The 18,680-nt window shown below is 45.3% G+C and overlaps 1 protein-coding gene and 1 non-coding gene across 2 annotated transcripts in view; both read right to left on the reverse strand.

Moving 5' to 3' along the window:
- Positions 1–18,680, reverse strand: part of Nln (neurolysin) — a 98,237-nt gene that overhangs the window by 65,232 nt on the left and 14,325 nt on the right. The gene's annotated exons all lie outside the window — the stretch shown is intronic.
- Positions 10,411–10,574, reverse strand: LOC113458242. The gene has a single exon (XR_003378649.1). It is a non-coding gene; the product is annotated as a U1 spliceosomal RNA (small nuclear RNA).

An 18,680-nucleotide genomic window follows, 5' to 3' on the forward strand; every position in this document is an offset into this window, starting at 1 on the left:
AAACCGAGGTAGAAGGTATGAAGGGAACAGAGGAAGACTCAGGGGTAAACCGAGGTAGAAGGTATGAAGGGAACAGAGGAAGACTCAGGGGTAAGGCTTGTGGTTCAGGGAGAACACGACAGAACTGCTCGTCCTCCCCGCCCCAGGCTCATCGATATGCATAGACTTAAAGCACAAAGCAAAATGGTAAATCTGAAAAAGATGTAGGTTATAGAGCATGCAAAGGGAAGAGTGAAAACCAACAATCAAGCCCTACAGACTTAAAAGGTCCTGTTTCAGAGCAAAAGATGTTTCAAAAAGATCTGCACTGATATCTCAAAAAGAAACCCTTTTATGATTTTACTTGGAATAAAATGTTCCATCAACTAAAAGATATGCATAACACAAGGTCCCTATAGCTTCAGGTGGGAATGGGATATAAGACATAGGTAGGGCAGTTTTAGAGACAAGAAACTCAAGACTTGGTACAACTAATACTACTGGTGAAACAGCAGCCATGACGTGACAGTACAACCATGAGACATTTGACTGTAAGAATTCAATGGCACGCACTTTTAATACCAGCACCCAGGAGGCAGAGGCAGGCGGATCTCTGTGAGTTCGAGGTCGGTTTGGTCTACAGAGCAAGTTCCAGGACAGGCTCTAAAGCAGAGAAACCCTGTCTCGGGGGAGGGAGTCAACTCAGTCTTACAAAACAAACCACTAGGCTGGTAATTCTGAATCTTCCTAATGCTATGGCCAGCTGGTCTACGAATTGAGTCCCAGGACAGCCAGGACTGTTACACAAAGAAACTTTGTCTCGAAAAACAAAACAAAAAAATAAAGATGCAATGGCTGGGGCGGAAGAGATGGATCCACAGTTAAGAGCACTTACTGCTCTTCCGGAGAACCCACGCTGAATTCCCATCAGCCATGCCAGGTGCCTCACAACTACCTGTAACTCTAGCTCCAGGAAATCCTACACCTCTGGTCCCTAAGGGTACCTGTACTCACACACGGCATGCACACCCTAGATAGATAGATGGATGAATGGATGGATGGATGGATGGATGGATGGATGGATGGACAGACAGATCAATCTAACTTTAAGAGAAAAGTAGTAGTATAAAGCCAAAAAGCAAAGCAGTATAAGCCACAGGGAATTCCCCTTAACTATTTAGCTCATGTAAGCTGCAGAGTAGAAATGACTGAGTCCAGTTTGGATAGACTGTGTGAACACTGGAGTCAGCAGCTTGTTGGCTGGACCTGGGAGTAGAAGACCAAACCAGAAACCAATCTCTGAAAACGGGAGGGGGGGGCACCACCTTGTTGGAAGAGGACAGCAAACACAGGCCGCAGATTGGGAGCCTCAAAGAGTTTCTTTGTGTCTGGGGATCAACCCAAGGCCATGTGTGTGTGCATGCATACATGTGTGTGTGTGTTCTGCAGGTATCTTAGGCTATGCTTCCCTTCTTTGTAGTGTAGGGTGTGGAAAGGAGAAGATATAGGGGGAATATTTTCTTCATGGTCAGGAAAGAAAGGAAGAGCTGCAGCAGAATATGACAAAGCTGGGTTCCATTTCACTAATGGCGGAGTCGAGAGTACACAGTTGGTCAGATGTGCGTGGGCTTCTTGCCATTCCTCCTGCTCCTACCTACACACACTTTTCCTTCTTTTCTTATAGTGTTACATGATCTGTATTCATCCTGAAAACTGACCTAAATTCTTTGAAATACTTGGCAAATATTTCCTCCCAGTGTACCCAACCCCCATAGTCCAAGCTGTTTTAAGGTGACGGACTGCCTCTAACCCTAGATGCACACATGGACTGCTGAGAGAGCCGTCCCACTCTCCCCCTGACGCTGACAAAGTCTGTGCCCCTGACTGGAGCTGGCAGCCATCCTATGAGAAAGAGGAGGATGTGATTTACGATGAAATAAACACTGTGAGTGGAAAAGGAAGAAACTAAATACTTAATGATATCACTGAGCTCCTAGATCAACTAACTCTGAAGCCTGACCCAGAGCCAGACTTTCCAGTTGTGTGAGTCAATAAATCCGTTCTATTCTTTAAGGCAGTTTAAGTCTAGTTTCAGATTTCTGTGCTTCATATAGAATCCCATCTGGTAAAGGAAGAAAAACTGAAGGAGAAAGAAGAGCAGCAGCAGCGACAGTAGTAGTAGAGTATTAGTATATTAGTAGTACAGTAGTAGGTAGTTTAGTAGTAGTACAGTAGTAGGTAGAATAGTAGTAGTATGGTAGTAGTAATAGTCATAGTCCTGTAGAGGTCAGAGTATAAGAAGTGAACAACTGGACTTGATGTTGAGCCCATGTAATACAATCAAGGAACACTTTAGGGGAATTTATATCATAGGGATGTGGGCATTATAGCATTTTACATGGGTTTTTGATATGGCCCTGGCTCTAGTAAAATTTTTTTCTTGTATAAATGTTTTCATTGTGATGATGAAGGGATATGAAGTTCGCTGTGGGCTTTAACTTTCTAACAAAATTATCCCCGCAGCCCCTCATGGATACGGTCAGCAGAGGACTGAGAAAGAGTCATCTGTGACCAAGACTGACTGCTTCCACCAAGGTCCCTGTTGTACAGCTGAAAAGGCTGGCCTCGGGGTTGCTGGGCACAGGGGCAGCAAATGAGGGAGCACTGTCTGAAATATAGGATTTCTGCTCTATCACTATCTTTAGAACAAGTCAGTAACTGGAAACAAATTTTCATTATTGTTAAATAGCTTTGAAATAAAATGATATCAGACATTTTTCCCTCTATTGGCTGTCCCTGGTTCTCACTTACTTCCAAATGCTTAATAAAAGACTGCTGTTTGGTTGTATCAAATCTTCCCTTAACACCCTTAAGTGGAGAGCGTCCATCTGGCCAAAAGGACATAAGCTAGCATGGTCTCCACTGCAACTAGGGAAAGCTACCCTCTCTTTAACATGTTTTCCCCTGAATTCAGGGGAACCAGAAAGGAGAAATCACAATGCTACAGTCAACAGGAAGGACATACTAGGCATTTTACCTGAAAATTCCTTTAAAATATTTGTTTGGTGCATGTGAGCAGGTACCTAATGGCCATGGCACACACATGAGGCAGAGGACAACTGTCCAGAGTCACTTCTTGCATGTCACCTTGTTGAGATGAGTGAGGTCGCTTGATGGCTCTGTTGCTGTAGCTCTGCACCCTAAGCTGGCCGGCCTTCCAGCTCCTGGTAAGTGTCCCTACTCTGTGTCCCAACCCTCCACAAAAACATGGGGATTACAGATGTACACTCCTGCATCCCAACTTTAACATGAGTTCCAGGGATTGAACCTGGTCGGGCTTGAACTTAGCAAGCACTTTTACCCATTGAACTATCTTGTTAGCCTGGCCGGGTAACCCTTTTCTTACCTTGGATTTTATATTAGTATCTTTGAGGATTTGTAATTCTTGTCAACAGAGGAAGGCGACAGAAACGGGTGGTTTCCTAATACTCTAACACTTACCCTGAGTATTTTCTCTTTGAGTTATCTATGTTTTTCCTCTCCTGCCTTTGCTTAGCTATCCTTCGTTCCCTGTGTTACACTTCCAAGTTCTTTCAACATTTTGGATGCCGGTATACTAATTTCCTCTGCAGTCTTGGGAGGTTCTCTCAGGTGTGAAACAGCTCACCTTGTGTCTCTCTGGCAACTGAGTTTTTCTTTTGAGAATCTTGTGAGAACTTCTGACCTCTGCTCCCAAGGGCTGAAAGCAGGAGGCGCAGAACAAGCCCATACTTCTCTACGGGGTTACTAAGTACATGATTGAAAACCACAACCTAGACATCAGAAACCTGCTTGCCTGAGTTAAAACATTTTGTTTTTCTTCTTCAGAATTCCGGCCCTTTACCACTTCTCTCCTCCTCCATTGTCTCCTTTTCTTCATGAAACTTTAAAAAATTGAAGCTTCTAACCAAGAAATAAAGCGGAGCACAGTGGGAGAGACAGGAGAGACAGGAAGGCGCATATGTGAGGTGAGCATCTCCTGTGTCCATAAGACCCATGGAGAGCTCGGGAAAGGAGTGAAGACACTTGGACAGGGGCACACAGACCTGCAGGACACATGAGCACAACAAGTGAATTCTGGGTTAGTACCATGAGCTGTTCCGACCCACTGGATTCATTAGCCTGGGAAGCATGTTGAAGGCCCACCTCTTCCACCTGCCAAGGCGGCTTTGGCTACTATATTTCCTCAAATCTCAGCTCTGTCATAGTGCATCTGCGCTATCCATTGCAGACACTGTCATCGACCTGCTCGGTTACGGTGCAGTTGTCTTGCACTGTACACCAGACAGGGATTTTCTCAAACATCTCTGACATCATGTTTCCCCTTAGCAAATCCCCACCTAGCACAGAGCTCATTACACATGTGAAACGAGGCAAGATGGATAAAACCAACAAACACAGCAGCACCATAACAGTGAAAACATTCATACAAGGAAATATTCTTGCTGGAGCCAGGGCCACACCAAAGGCCCATGTAAAATGTAACACTGCCCACATCCCAATGATACACATTTCCCTAAAGCGTTCCTGGACTGGATTACACGGGGTCTGTACACTTCCTGGAAATGGACCCCATTCTTTGAAATATTTCTAGTTTTTGCCAAATGTTTCTCTGTGGTCTTGGGCTAAGGCCTGCATTCAGTCAACCCTCCCCACTCTGGAAGAGCTGTTCATGTCATTTACTTCTGGTCTGGTTATTTTGTCAATGTTCCCTTTAATCCTGATTCTACTGTTCAGAGTTCTCTTCTTCACCCATGGCTCTGATGAGATTATCTGTCTTTACAGCTCACTGGGCCATAGTTCAAGCCTAGGCTCCTTTTATAGTGTAGGACTCTTTACATTTTATCTTAACTCTTTGGTTTTAAACATAGGTTCTCAAGGTAGCCCAAACTAGTTTTAAACATGCAGCTCTTTTGCCTCAGCTTCCTAAGTTAATGGAATTAGTGGCCCAATTTATTTTTGATTTCTCCAGTTGCAGGCAGAGCCCAGCCCTGCACTTCCCAAGGCTCACTTGTTCCTCCTCAACCCACTTCCTTCCTTCGTCAAGCCTGCAGCCACCGGACAACACCTTCCGCTGCACTCCTGCTGGCCAGCACAGGGTCACGTTCTGTTATTTGAAGGAACAGTTTAGCGCCTCGGTTGTACTGAGCATATATCAAATATTCAGCAGCAACTTCTGGTGAGCAGATCCCACACCGGACAGTTCTGACAGCACTTCCACCCTGCCCCTGCCAACAGGGCCCATGGACAGCCCAGTCTAGGTGGCCTGAGTCCTGAAATGCTACCTGCCAGTCTTGACTGTGCTACTCCAAGGGTACACTTTCCTATTCGGCTGCAAACCAGAGCCTGTGTGCCTTCTCTGGAAGGAAAAAGGGCAGAGAGAGACGAGAAGGGAGAACTCATCTGGAGTCACCTTAGGCAGCAGGTAGTGTTAAACCCCGCCCAGCCCTCACAGTACTGAGAAAGAAGGAAGAACACGGTTCAAGGAAAAGACTTGCAGTCCTTCCTGGGAGCACCAGGAAAGGCACTGACAACACAACTGGAACAGAAACACCAGCCAAGCATTTCAGAGAATCGGGTCCTTGTTCAGGAAGTGTAAGGACTGTGACGCAAACCAGCAACTCTTCGCGAGAGGGCAGGGAAATGCACGCTGCACGGATGTGGGGTTAGGCTTCACACGGCTTTATGTTTATGAGATTATTTACAGTTTATGCCCCTAATTTTAAAGATTTAATTGAAAAAATTAAGACACAAAATACACACACACACACACACACACACACACACACACACACCTCACAGACTGCACTTTCCTAAGAAAGCATAAGATAGGGTTGGATACCCGGGTGCTAAGGTTACAGTGATTGTGAGCTGCCTGACTGGGTGCATGGATCTGAACTTAGGTCCTCTGCAGAAACCAGTTCATGCCATTAGCTCCCGAACCAGCTCTCTATTCTCTTAAAAAAAAAAAAAATTAAACAGGTGGCCTGGAACTTGTTATGATGTATGTAGAACAGGCTGACTCTCTTGCTTGCTATGATTAAAGGCATGCACCATCACACCTGAGAGATTAAAAATCTTGCTTGAAGATTTTTTTAAATGTGTCTATGTGTGCTTGAGGGTGGGCTTGTTCTGTGAGTGATTATACTATTACTTTTTTTTTTGTTTTTTGTTTTTGTTTTTCGAGACAGGATTTCTCTGTGGCTTTGGAGCCTGTCCTGGAACTAGCTCTGTAGACCAGGCTGGTCTCGAACTCACAGAGATCCGCCTGCCTCTGCCTCCCGAGTGCTGGGATTAAAGGCGTGCGCCACCATCGCCCGGCACTATTACTTTTAAATTGAGAGTTAATCTTATCTATTAACTGTACTTACCAAGAGAAATGAAGTTAGAAGATTTTACCCAAGTTCTTGGTACTTCATTTAAGTACAACAAATGTGTGTAAACCTACAGCTTTCTCTCTGCCCCCAACCCCCCTTTTAGTGTGTGTGTGTGTGTGTGTGTGTGTGTGTGTGTGTGTGGTGTGTATGAGAGAGGGGGAATTAAAAGGGGGAAAGAAAACCATACTGTACACATGGAGGTCAAAGGGCAGCTTAGAGAGGCTGGGTTACTTCTTCCATCATGTGTGTGTCTTGGGACTCAAGCTCAGGTCATGAGGCTTGGTGGCAGGCTCCTTTATCCTGACCCTCTCACCAGCCCTTCGACTGCCACACGTTCCATCCCTATCGCTGGTGTGTTGTGCTCTAGCTGGTGACGCTCTCTTCAGTACTCAAGCTTCCCTTCACCCCAACTGTAGCACAGAGCACTGCCTTTTCCACTTGATCCTAACAGAAATAGACTGCTATGATTTGGGTTAACTGTGGTCTCTCTGTACAGTACAGGCTAGGCTGGAAGTGTTGGATTGCCCAGGCTCGCATGACATTCATGATATTCCGCCTTCCAAAACCCCTTACAATTCCCAAATGGGATTCAGGCACGACCAACTTGCCAGGCTAGACCTTGGGACTTAAATGTCGCCCCAAACTAAAGGCTTAGTTTCTGATCCCATGGTGTTCCTGGGGACTTGGGAAACTTTAGGAGATGGGCAGAAGTGGAAGGACGTTGGTAAATGCGGTGTGATGATTAATACTGGTTGTCTGGTTGACAAGTTTAGAGTCCCTCATGGCATGTCTGAGAGATTAGGCTGACTATGGTAAGATGACCCACCCTCAATATAGGTGGTACCATTCCATGGGCTGGGTCCCAGACTGCATTATGAAGGAGAAAGGCGGCTGAGGGCCGGCATTAAGCACTCTGCTTTCAGACTGCAGATGCAGTGTGGCCACTGACCTCCTATTTGCTGTGACTTTCCTAACCATCAGGGTGCTCACCCTATTTCTGCTATGCCTCTCACCAGCTCTCTGCTGCTGTCACCACCTGACCTCTGACCTCTGCTCAGCACATGGTTCTAAGACTGGACCACATAGTCTACATCAACTTTTAAAAAGTTTTATTCTAAGAAGCACTCTATTCACCTTTATTTTATGTGTGTGAGTGTTTACCTCATATGTGTGCAGTGCCTGCATCAACCAGAAGAAGGTGTTGGACCCCGGAACTGAAGGTGGACATTTGTGAACCCACACGCAGGTGCTGGGAAGGCACGTTCTCTGGAAGAGCAGCACATACTCTTGATCGCTGAGCTGTCCCCTGGCTCTTCAGTCAGGTTGGAGAGGTTTCAGGAAGGTGGACGAGCCATGCCACCCCCTCAACTGCAGTTCGTCCCAGTACCTTTTCACCCTACAGGCATCTCTGTCATGTCACCCTTGAGCCTGGCTGTTATGCTTTCATGGCCCTGATCTACCTTCCTGTACCTGAGCTCAGCTCAAGAAGACTAAGGGAATGAGCTTGCTCAGAACACCCTCCCTTCGTCCCCCCCCCCATACCCATGAACAACTCTGACAGCTCCCTCACTCCTGGGCTCTCCCCAGGCCTTTACAGCACTCCCCTTCTCTCAGACAACTGCTACCCATTGTCTTCTTCACCCCAGGAACCACATCACCTTCATCTCCTATTTACAGATCTCAGTTCAGACTTCATCTTACTCAAAAAGCTTCCTTGAACGACTCAGACCAATTCGGGAGTTCTCTGTGCTCCGACCACTCCTCAGCTCACGTATGCCAATAGAGGTGTGGCCACACCAAGGAGTGTCTGCATCCTCGTGTCTCCAGCACATCTTAAGAGACTTGGGCTTAGTGGCATTTGCAAGCCCTGAATCTGTCATCGTTTTGTAACTTACTGTTTAACTGGTATGTTTGCACAAACCAAGAGCAAACCCACCACCACAACAGCCTGCTTGGAGCTGGAGAGATGGATCAGGGGTTAAGAGTGATTCCTGTTCTTCCAGAGAACCCAAGTATAGTTTCTTGCTCTAACAACAACCTTCAACTCCAACCCCAGGGGACTGGATGACCTCTTCTGGCACATGCTCACACTGATAACATGTAAATAAAAATAAAAGTTTAAATGTTTCTTAGGCTTATTTGTTCAATAGTTTCCCTCTACCACTCACACCCTAGTAGTTCCAGAGAGCATCGCACAAAGTTCTGAGCGCCTGCGTGGTGGTGATGCAGCCTGGCTGTGCCAGTTGCAGCCTGGCTCTGCGGGTTACAAGCACAAGCATGCTGGATGGTGCTGGATGTGAAGAGTGAAGGGACCACTGCCCTCGGGAATCCCGTGCAGGGTGCCCCACCCCCAAGCCTCCGTGTGCTAAGTTACAGTCCTCACTGGTGAGATCTAGTCACCACTGTTCCAACAGTGAACTTGCTTGTTCACTTAAGGATCTTTTTATTTGGTTTAGGACAGAAGTATTCAATAAACAGAATGTTCTAGATCTAGAATTAAATGCCTTGGCCCAAGTCAAATTCTATCAATAACCACAGCTATGTTTCATTAAAATAGCTTTTTTTTTGATAAAGCTTTTTTTTACTCTGCAGAATTAGTGTGCAAAGAAACCATTTTTGTTCCATTTCTGGGTTAATAAGGAAAGTTATTAAGTATGACAGAGTGGCCATTTCTATCTTTTTTCCATCTGCTTCAAGGATATAAGTCAATTTATGTTTCAGCCTTTACACCCTGCACACCTCCACTTCCGTCTCTCCCGTGGTCTCCCTCTAGAAGTGCTCTGGCAAAAGCAGCTTTTCTGCTCTTCCCAGGCTCTTCTTTCAAGGTTCTCTTTACAGAGAGTGGCTGCTGTCATTGTTTAACCCCTCTGCAGTGCTGGGAGGATGCTGAACCCCAGCTACAGCCCTGGTCCCTTTTCCCGTCCCTCAAACACTTCTCTGTCCCTTTCATGGGCTCTTCCTTCTGTCACCCTGATGGTGACATTTTGCTCCTTCCTGCCTCAGGCCTTCAGGGCATACGGCACATCAACAGCCTGCACCTGGATCTCAGATCACGGCTGCATGCCCACAGACACCAGCATAAAGTTCCAGCATCTACCTCTTGCTTCACCTAGGTTATCTGAGCTGGAAACTGGCTACAGAAATGGCTGGTGTACACTATCAACACCAGTATGCTGTGTGTTCATACACTCTGCTATAGCTTCATGAGCATTTCCTTATTTATTTCCCCCAACAAGTCAAAAGGCAGGACAGAGAAGCAATGTGCCCAGGTTACACACGAGTGTGGAGCTGCACTCCTGGCTGTGCTCTACTCAGGCTGCAGCCTCAATCCACAGAGGTGAAATGTCAAGCTTCTTGCCAGGGCGCCTCCCCGCATTTCAACAGGGAGAGAGCAGTAAATGAAAGAGGAGAAACACACACTACTTGTCTGATGTGTTATCTCTACCATTCCCGAGCACTGCTGCCAGGACCGAGGAGGACTGTCCCACTTTAATTTCCATCCGTCCTGAAAAACAGGCTGCGTTGGCTTGGGCAGCTTTCAGCCATCCATTTCCCAAGGTGAAACAACTCTAGCTGAGCCCACTTGCACAGCTGCCTTTTGCACGTTCTCATTCCATCCCAGAGCTTCCGTCAGGGTTCTTGGGTAATCAATAAACCACCCGAAAGGTACACTCCCAGGACGCAGCAACTCTTCCTCAGAGTACTAAACAGAAAAGACTCAGCACAGGTCCTCAGAGATCTCCCAGGAGCTAATGACGGGGTGAAAATCTTTTCACTGAGTTGGATATTCAGATAAACAATGGATGGTGATGACGGACGCCTGGGCCTTACTAAAGGTTGGGGCTGGAGAGATAGCTCTATGGTTCTCTTACAGAGAACCGGGCCCAGTCCCCAGCACCTACATGGTGGTTCATAATCGTAACTCTAGTTCCAGGATCCAACACCTCTCCTGATCTGAAGGCTCCTAAATGCACACACGCACACATAAAATAAAATCAGTAAATATATTTTTCTTTAGGGGAGAGCGCGAACGCAGCCCCCCACTACCACAAATTATGCAGTCGAGTTCCCCGCATTTGGGGAAATCGCAGGGCTTGGCACATTCGGAGTGCAATGGCTAAGCCTTGCCTTGGGAAAACCACCTTCAAGATCATGGTATCTCCCCAGGCAGGTAAGTATATATATTTTTAAAGTACTAAATGGTGGTAGCTGTTAAATCTTGCAAGAAACTGAAGTTCGTCTCTCTCACTCTATGAACAGAACACCAGAATTTGGTTCTCTTCCTTTACATCACTTGTATAAAATAACAATTTTATTATCATTTTCTGTGGATAAATAGCTATCAGAATTGATCTACAGCATCACAGTTTCATTCTGAAAAGCATCTGCAGAGGGCCTTCTAAATTAGGAAATGTTACTCACATCAGCTTCTCCTACCGAAAATACTGTGATGGTTTAGGAACTGTGTGTCAGTTGCTTACTTGATCTATACTTGGTAGTGAAAATTTTAAATTAAAGGATCCTTTTATTAAAGAGTATTCGATTTCTTTTTTTCTTTTAGAAAAAAAAAAACTCACACTAAAATGAAAGCCCCTATATATAGTACCTGGTACAGTATTTGTTGTTAAATGAATTCCTGCCTGTGTGAACACCAAGTGTTATTGGCTTGCAGCTGGCCAGTCACTGCTCTGGAGATAGATATGCCAGCAAGGCTGACTGATTGGTTGCTGCTTAGCTCAGGGGAGGAACATGCTCTCCTACATTCTCCTACAGTGTGAGCTTCCTGGGAGTGTGGTTCCTGTCCTCATTGTTTCTGTATTTTTTTTTTATTTTTGCAAATATAGAAGAATGTGCTTTGCAAAAGACAGCCAGCCAATACAGACGAGAGATGAAAAGCTCCACGTTCGTCTTAGAACGACTCAGAAGCTCAGACCGAGTCACCAAGTCAGTCAGGCACGTGGTGAGGCCACGAGAAACTGCTGGGGACCAGGAACGAGGAACAGAGTGGCAGACTCAATCAGGAGAGCCAGGAGGGGGACCACAGAGCCCAGGGACACGTGCAGCCAGAGCAATGCCATTCCCTGTCTCCTGCTTCCACCTGCTGGCCAGGAGAGGAACTGCTTGTAGACTGGGTAAAAGCTGCAGGCACCACTAGAAAAAACCGTAATGGTTGAGTTTCAAAGTTAAACAAGCCACAAATTCTGGTGTTTATTCTGAGAAGCCTCTGTGGCCTGACAGACCCAAAAGTACTGTCACATTTTTCTGCTTGTTTGTCAGTGGCAGGGAGAAGGTGTCTGGACCTATAAGCTGGGTGAGATCCTCCTGCTTTCCAGTGCTATGGTTACAGGCGTGTGTCCTCATGCCCAGGCACATCGCCCTTTGCTATAACAAGAGTACGTTAGCATCCGCTTACTAGAGTGAGTGATGCAGCTTCCACAGTCTCAGCTAGGTCCTTGTCTTCTTTTTAAAGTGCCAGGGCTTGAACCAAGCCACTGAGCTGCACCAGTTGCCAGTCTTGGGTTTCCCCCAACTTCATCCTTCCTTTGGTCCTCTCTAGAAAAATGACTGTGGAAACAGAACCACCCATATGCCAGTATGTATGACTTCCTCCTTCAGAAGGACCTGGATGTAGAACACATTACACCCTACTGTAGGAACGAACAACCGTGCATTTCAATCCCTTCTATTGACAGCTGATTTTTATTTTTTTAAGAATTAGGTGATATTTTAAAAGTAACATTAAGCCAGACAGTGGTAGTGCACACCTTTAATCCCAGGACTCAGGAGGCAGAAGCAGGAGGTTCTCTGTGAGTTCAAAGCCAGCCTGGTCTACAAGAGCTAGTTCCTGGACAGGTTCCAAGGCTATGGAGAAACCCTGTCTTTAAAAACCACACACACAAAAAAAGTAACATTAGTTTGGATCTGTAATGTAGCAGAAAAGTTTGTTACCAAACTTCATTATAAATAAATGAAAAGATTCTTTGAAATTATCTTTTTTTAAAAAAAAACTGTGAGAATATAAAATGTTGAAAACTACATATGGTCATAAAACTGAGATAAATCTGACAGTTGTTGCTGGAAGAAGAGAGTTTTCATATTGGTTCATATTACAAAATTACAATAATTAAACAGAAAATTCAGGTTCTAAGAAAAAGGCAACAAGATAATAGCCTGACTTCTCCTTATTCTGTGTTTCATACAGACTTAATTACAGGCTCTAGACATTTAATATAAACAAATATGAAAAGATTTATGTGCTTTAAGTTTGGTAAGTGGCCCAAGTCAAGGTGGCTTCGACCACAGAGCGGCGGAGCCAGCACTGCTCTTTTAGTGAAAAGTCCTTGGATAACTCACCAGGCCAGGCCTGGCCAGGGCACGCTGCCTACCTCAGGAGGCCATTCCACACGCATGGATTGCTGCTGGCACATTCAATTGGCATTTGGCTCACACTGTTCAGAACTAAAATCCTTAGTAATCACTAGGGAGACTAATTCTCCTCCTGTGCAGGGCTCACACACTGCCGGCTTCTGAATGTGTCGTCTATGTATGAGTACTTAATTGCTGAACTGCTTTCCAATATGGATTCAATTGCTAATAAGTGTTTGTTTTTACATGTGACAATGGCATTGAGGTTTTATGGTTCTGAAAAACTATTTTCTTTCTTAGTGCTACAGATTGAAACAGCTTTAGTGGTGGCTCTGCTTAGAAAAACTGGAGGAGGAAGTAGCATAAAAACATGGGTCAGGAGCTGACAGTCTTGAAGCATGCGGGGAGGTTCATTACATAATTCATCATAGAAAATTTATACAAAAAGTAGCTTTCTTTTTATATTTACCTGAATATTTTTATTGGTTGAGCGCTTCATACCTGCCTCCATATAATATACTTTAAACATATTCACCCTAATAAAAAGGTTTTATACATTTAAATATATTTAGTCACAGCCATACCTTACTGAACACGACCAATCTCACTTAAAATATATTTAGTGCTGGGGGTGGTGGTGCACGCCTTTAATCCCAGCACTCGGGAGGCAGAGACAGGCGGATCTCTGTGAGTTCGAGGCCAGCCTGGTCTACAAGAGCTAGTTCCAGGACAGGCTCCAAAACTTCAGAGAAACCCTGTCTTGAAAAACCAAAAAAAAAAAAAATTTAAAAACACATATATTTAGCAATTAGCAATTATTAATGTTTCTAGTTCTAGTGGTCAGAATATATGGACTCCAAATTAACATACTCAAACTGACAAGCTATTCAAAGACATAATGGGGAAACCATATAGAAGAGTAGACTACGAATATAGTAAGAAAAAACAGAAGTGACCAGCAAGTAAAGAGTCACATCTCACAGTGAGAAGGGCTCACAGCATCCTTTACTTTAGGATGGTGAGCAGTAACATCAGATCTCCAAGAACTCTCAGCCTAGACTGAGACGCGTCTTCTTTTACTGCAAGGAGTGCAGAGCGTACTGAAAATGGACTGCCAGGGAGATTCATGGAATACTGATGCGGTGACAAGTCTCAAGCCTGAATTTGCGACTTGTGAGCACAGCAATCAGAGAGCCAACAGGCTGCGTCATTTAGCTACCCGCTCCTCTTGCTGCTGCTTCTGCGTGCCAACCCCTGCTATCCCAGCTATGAATAGAAACAATAACGTCAAATATTTATGTAGCAGGCACTATAAAAACCTTCTGTGAACTGAACTCTCTCAACAACACGGACACAGACCTTACTATATCATCATTTCAGGTAAGATGAAACAGGTTGCCCAGAGGGGGCGCAGCTAAGCATTAAACTGTGCAGGCAGTCACACCGTCCCCTTGGCCTCGCTCTTGAAGCTGCCATCCACCTGACATCTTCAGCACTTGCTTCTTCTTTTCATCCCCGTGTGTCGCTTTTGGGGGACAGGCAGTGACACAATCAGAGGCCTGCCCTAGAAACCACCATCCTCACTGACACTACATGATCAACAGTGGGAAATGAGGGTGGCCACAACGCCTTCCATTTCTAGAGCACATTGAGAAGCTTGGCAAACTGATTTTAGACATTTTGATGGCTTATACTTTAAAAGCCTGCTTTTTAAAGCAGGGAAGAGAGTATCCTAACCAATAAAAGATAAAAAGCAGCCTATAAAAAGAACCTTCCCAATAAAGATGAAAGACGACTAATTACCCAACATAGCTCTTTAGATTTAGAAGATCATTCAGGCCAAAGGAAAGCACCTCTGAAATAAGTGCTCACGTTAAGTGCTTCTATTCATTATCTCAATTACTTTTCCCTCTGCAGATAAAGAAACCGAGGCGGAAAATGCTGAGTTAATCATCCCCAAGACTAAACAAGGAGCGCATGTGAGCTGAGCAAGGTGGTCTCATTCCAAGCTGAACTCCAGCCATTTACTAAGCCGCCTCTTTCAACCCGAACACGCTGTTTAGCTTCCTCTGCCAGCCTGGTCTGATTCTACTGCCTACAGCAGCAGCACATGATAGGGTTCCGTGAAGGCGAGAGGAGAGGGGAAACCAGAGTGAAGAGGCTTCTGCTTTTACAAGGACACGCCATAGTGGCAGTCACCAGGCTGAAATTCAGAAGTAGGTTAGAATGGGTCTTTCTTTCCCTTTTGGGGTAGTGGTGGGAAGGTTGCATTAATTTTCAATGTATTTGGTTGGTGATGCCAGCAATGTCCGAGTGAGAAGTGTAGTGGCCATCTGGAACTCAGGGAAAAATGAGTACAGACCTGAGTTGGCTTTCCAGCACTTGTGGGGACCGTGTAATGTCATGCCAGAGAGCTAAGCCTCCAGTACAGACAAGCTAGCAGCCCCACCTCTGCTCTCAGAGAGCTAAGCCTCCAGTACAGACAAGCTAGCAACCCCACCTCTGCTCTCAGCACTTTGGAGGCTACACAGCCCGTGCTAACAGTGAGTTCCAGGCCAGCCTGGGCTTCAGAGTGATCCATTTCCAACAAGCAAGCACACAAGCAGAGAACCTTTGCTGAGGGCCTGGGAAGGAACTGCACTCTTCTAAGCACTCTGGGAACTGATTTTGAAGGACAAGAGAGACCCTCTAGTAAATCACAGTAATTTAGATAACAAGAATTAAAAGGAGCAGTAGTAGAAAAAAATGGATTAGGAAATAATCCAGTGATTTAAAAGAGTGGCAGGATTTTGTAAAAGTCGAAATGCTACAGAGTGGGCTGGCAAGTGATGTGGGCTTTGGGGGACAACTAGATAAATGTCAGATGTGATTTTGTGCTCAGGTGCCTATGAGAGACTGGGGCATGCAAGTGTGGTGATTTAAAGATGTCTTATCTATAGTGTATGTGTGCGTGTGTGTGCAAGTTGCTGATTTCCTTCTACTGTGGGTTCTGGAGACTGGATTCAGGTCAAGCGTAGTGGCAAGCACTTTACTGCCAGATTATCTTTCTGGTCCCAGTGTGGTGACATGGAACTGGAGATAGGAACCTGAAGGGTAGGAGAGAGAAAAACTGACATCTGAAAATGTACAACTCTTGGAAAGAACTGCATCGCCTAAGAGGGTACAGATGTGATGTGGACTAGTTACTTTTGCTATGAACAAATTGACCAGAAAGCAACTCGAGGGAAGAAGGGCTTACAGTCGAGAGAATGCAGCCCCTCACAGCCTGGTAGGTGCAGCAGCAGGAGCATCAGGTGACTGCATGGAGTCAGCAAGTGAGAGTGGACAGGAAGCAGGGCTAGCTATAAAATCCCAATATCCATCCTCTAGAGCTTCCCCCAGCAAGGCTCTACCCCCTAAAGATTCCACAACTCTCTGAAAGAGTCCTCTCCTGGGGACTAAGTGTCCAAGCACAGGAACACATGGGAACACTCTACGCTCAGACCACGTGCGTACAGATACAAAGGACTGTGGCCAAGCGGAGGGAAAACAACTGAGTAGGAGCTGGATGGGGGAGGGTTCCGGAGCAATGCGGGTGGAAGTTGGCGTGTGTACATAGGCTAAAGGAAAGAAACGAGTGGGAGGCACACAGAACAGCAACCTGAGAACGTCCATCACTGGAGGTGCAGGCCACTGGAGACGGAGCCTGAGAAGAGTGCTCAGAGGTGAGCACAGCTGGGGACGGAACTGCTCTGGAAGTCAGTGTGATACCACGTGGAGATCAATCAGTGCAGGCTGGAAACTGTTCCAGCTGGTGACTGACAGCCCAGACTTGGCATTATCTGATCACTGCCCCCCACCTGTTCTTGGCAGCCATATCCATCTGCCAATTGCACTGAAACGGGGCTTAAGAGCTTTCTCCTAAGTGCTGTCCAGGAGTCACCCTGCTCTTCCTGGGAGTTCATTCAGTGGAGAAACGAGACCTCACAATCAACACCACTCGCAATCTCTTTAGCGACTGGGGTCTACACGAGTGGAGATCTAGAGCATCGATCCTCATTTCTCCTTAGTTGGTCAACAGTGGCTCATCTACCTCTTTCCCCTCTCTAACACGGCTGTGTAGCTTCTTTTTAAGGGGCAGGGAATGGGACCCAGGGTCCACTCTGAGCATGCACTTGACCACGGAGCCCCTTCCATTACCACATGTGGGTATTTAATTATCCAGGTATTCCTGTTCTCAGGCCTTCGACAGAAGGGAGGAAGTTATAAACCACACGGCTTGATATCAAACACCATGCTACATTTTCAACATGTCTTTACAAAGCTTACAGAAGGCACTTAATACTCACTCAGGGTTCGGCCCAGTGAGACAGCACGAGCGTGAGGCTCCACAGCACACCCACGTTCTTAGCTGATTTTCCTTAGTTCTGAGCACCCTTTGCCTTCTTACCCTCTGTGCTATTTTTAAGTTCTGGTAAACAAGGGATTAGAGAACACTGGTCTTTACATGTCCAAATTCCATGGCCTTCAAAGCCCAGCTGCAACACATAAATCACGTGCTTGTCCCTATTTTTATCTTGAAAGGGACTCTCCCTCTCCCCTGAATTGCCATGTCAATTTCTCTACTACCCTCTAAGGGGTTTATCCTCACATTTATATTCTAATTATTTAAGTATGTAGTTTTTCACCCTCACTGTGCTGTTTTCTTTGCCTTTGAACAAGCAAAACAAAACAAATGAAGAATTAGCTCTATTAAGTTTACTTGTACAGTTACTATACAGTATTCCTTAGGCTCGATTTCACCTACATTATGGGTCTGCATGATACATCTTTCTCTGAAACAGCACTTAGAAAAAAATGCTTCTAATGATTCTGTTTGTTAAAAGATTCATTTTATTTTTTATCTGTGTGTATGTAAGCCACTGGTGTAGAGATGCCCCGAGAGGCCAGAAGAGGGCACCAAATTATCTGAAGCTGAACTTGTGAGCCACTTCATGTGGATGCTGGGAACAGAACTCCAATCCTTTGGAAGAGCAGCAAGGGCTCTTAATCACTTAATCAAGACCCCAATAATTTGTGTATTATGTTTTCCTTTGTCCTATTTTCCAGAAAGCCCATAGCAAAATACTAGACTGACGTGATGTTCTCTCAAAGATTTTTGTCTTTAATAGTCTTCTTTTACTTTCTGTATATTTATTTTTCAAGGCAGGATCTAGCTATGCAGCCCCAGGCTAACCTCCAATGTGTGACAATCCTTCTATTTCAGTTTCCTGAATTCTGAGATTACAGGTATGTGCCAATAAAGTGGCTATTAATTCATTCATTTTACTGCATAATTTTAGGTAAGCAAACACAAGTGCATTTTGAGAGTAGACATATTTGAGAAGGAAGAACCAATTTCAGTAAGTAAATAACACCAATCTAAGTTTTTCCAAACAGGCCCATGTGTACGGTCCCTTGCACAGTTAACTGCACCAAGTTAAGATTTATGGAACACAAGAATGAAGCTCTGGAGTTTATGTCAAGATTGTAACCATCATCTTCCATCATCCACCAGCTCTGGACCTTGACAGAATTTCAGCTGACATGAAGCATTCCTGATGTGTAGTTACACACCCTTCTGACTAGGGCAGGGGCCTTTGCTTTTCAACTCAGATTCTCATGTCTTCACTTCCTTTCAGCTAACTACATGCTGTAGGAGGGTAGCGCTCTTGGCACAAGGAGCAGGATTTAATACAGCAGGTATGAGATGTGTTGCAATATGATCTCAGTATCATGGTAAATACTTGGGCTGGGTACTTTTTCCACCACATAGGTGATCCTGCTCTGGAACAATCTTTGTAAATATGTATTGCTCTGTTTGTTAATAAAAAGCTGATTGGCAGCCGGGCAGTGGTGGCGCAGGCCTTTAATCCCAGCACTCGGGAGGCAGAGGCAGGC

Source organism: Microtus ochrogaster, unplaced genomic scaffold (genome assembly GCF_000317375.1).
Source record: "Microtus ochrogaster isolate Prairie Vole_2 unplaced genomic scaffold, MicOch1.0 UNK11, whole genome shotgun sequence".
In the NCBI taxonomy this organism is placed as follows: Eukaryota; Metazoa; Chordata; class Mammalia; order Rodentia; family Cricetidae; genus Microtus; species Microtus ochrogaster.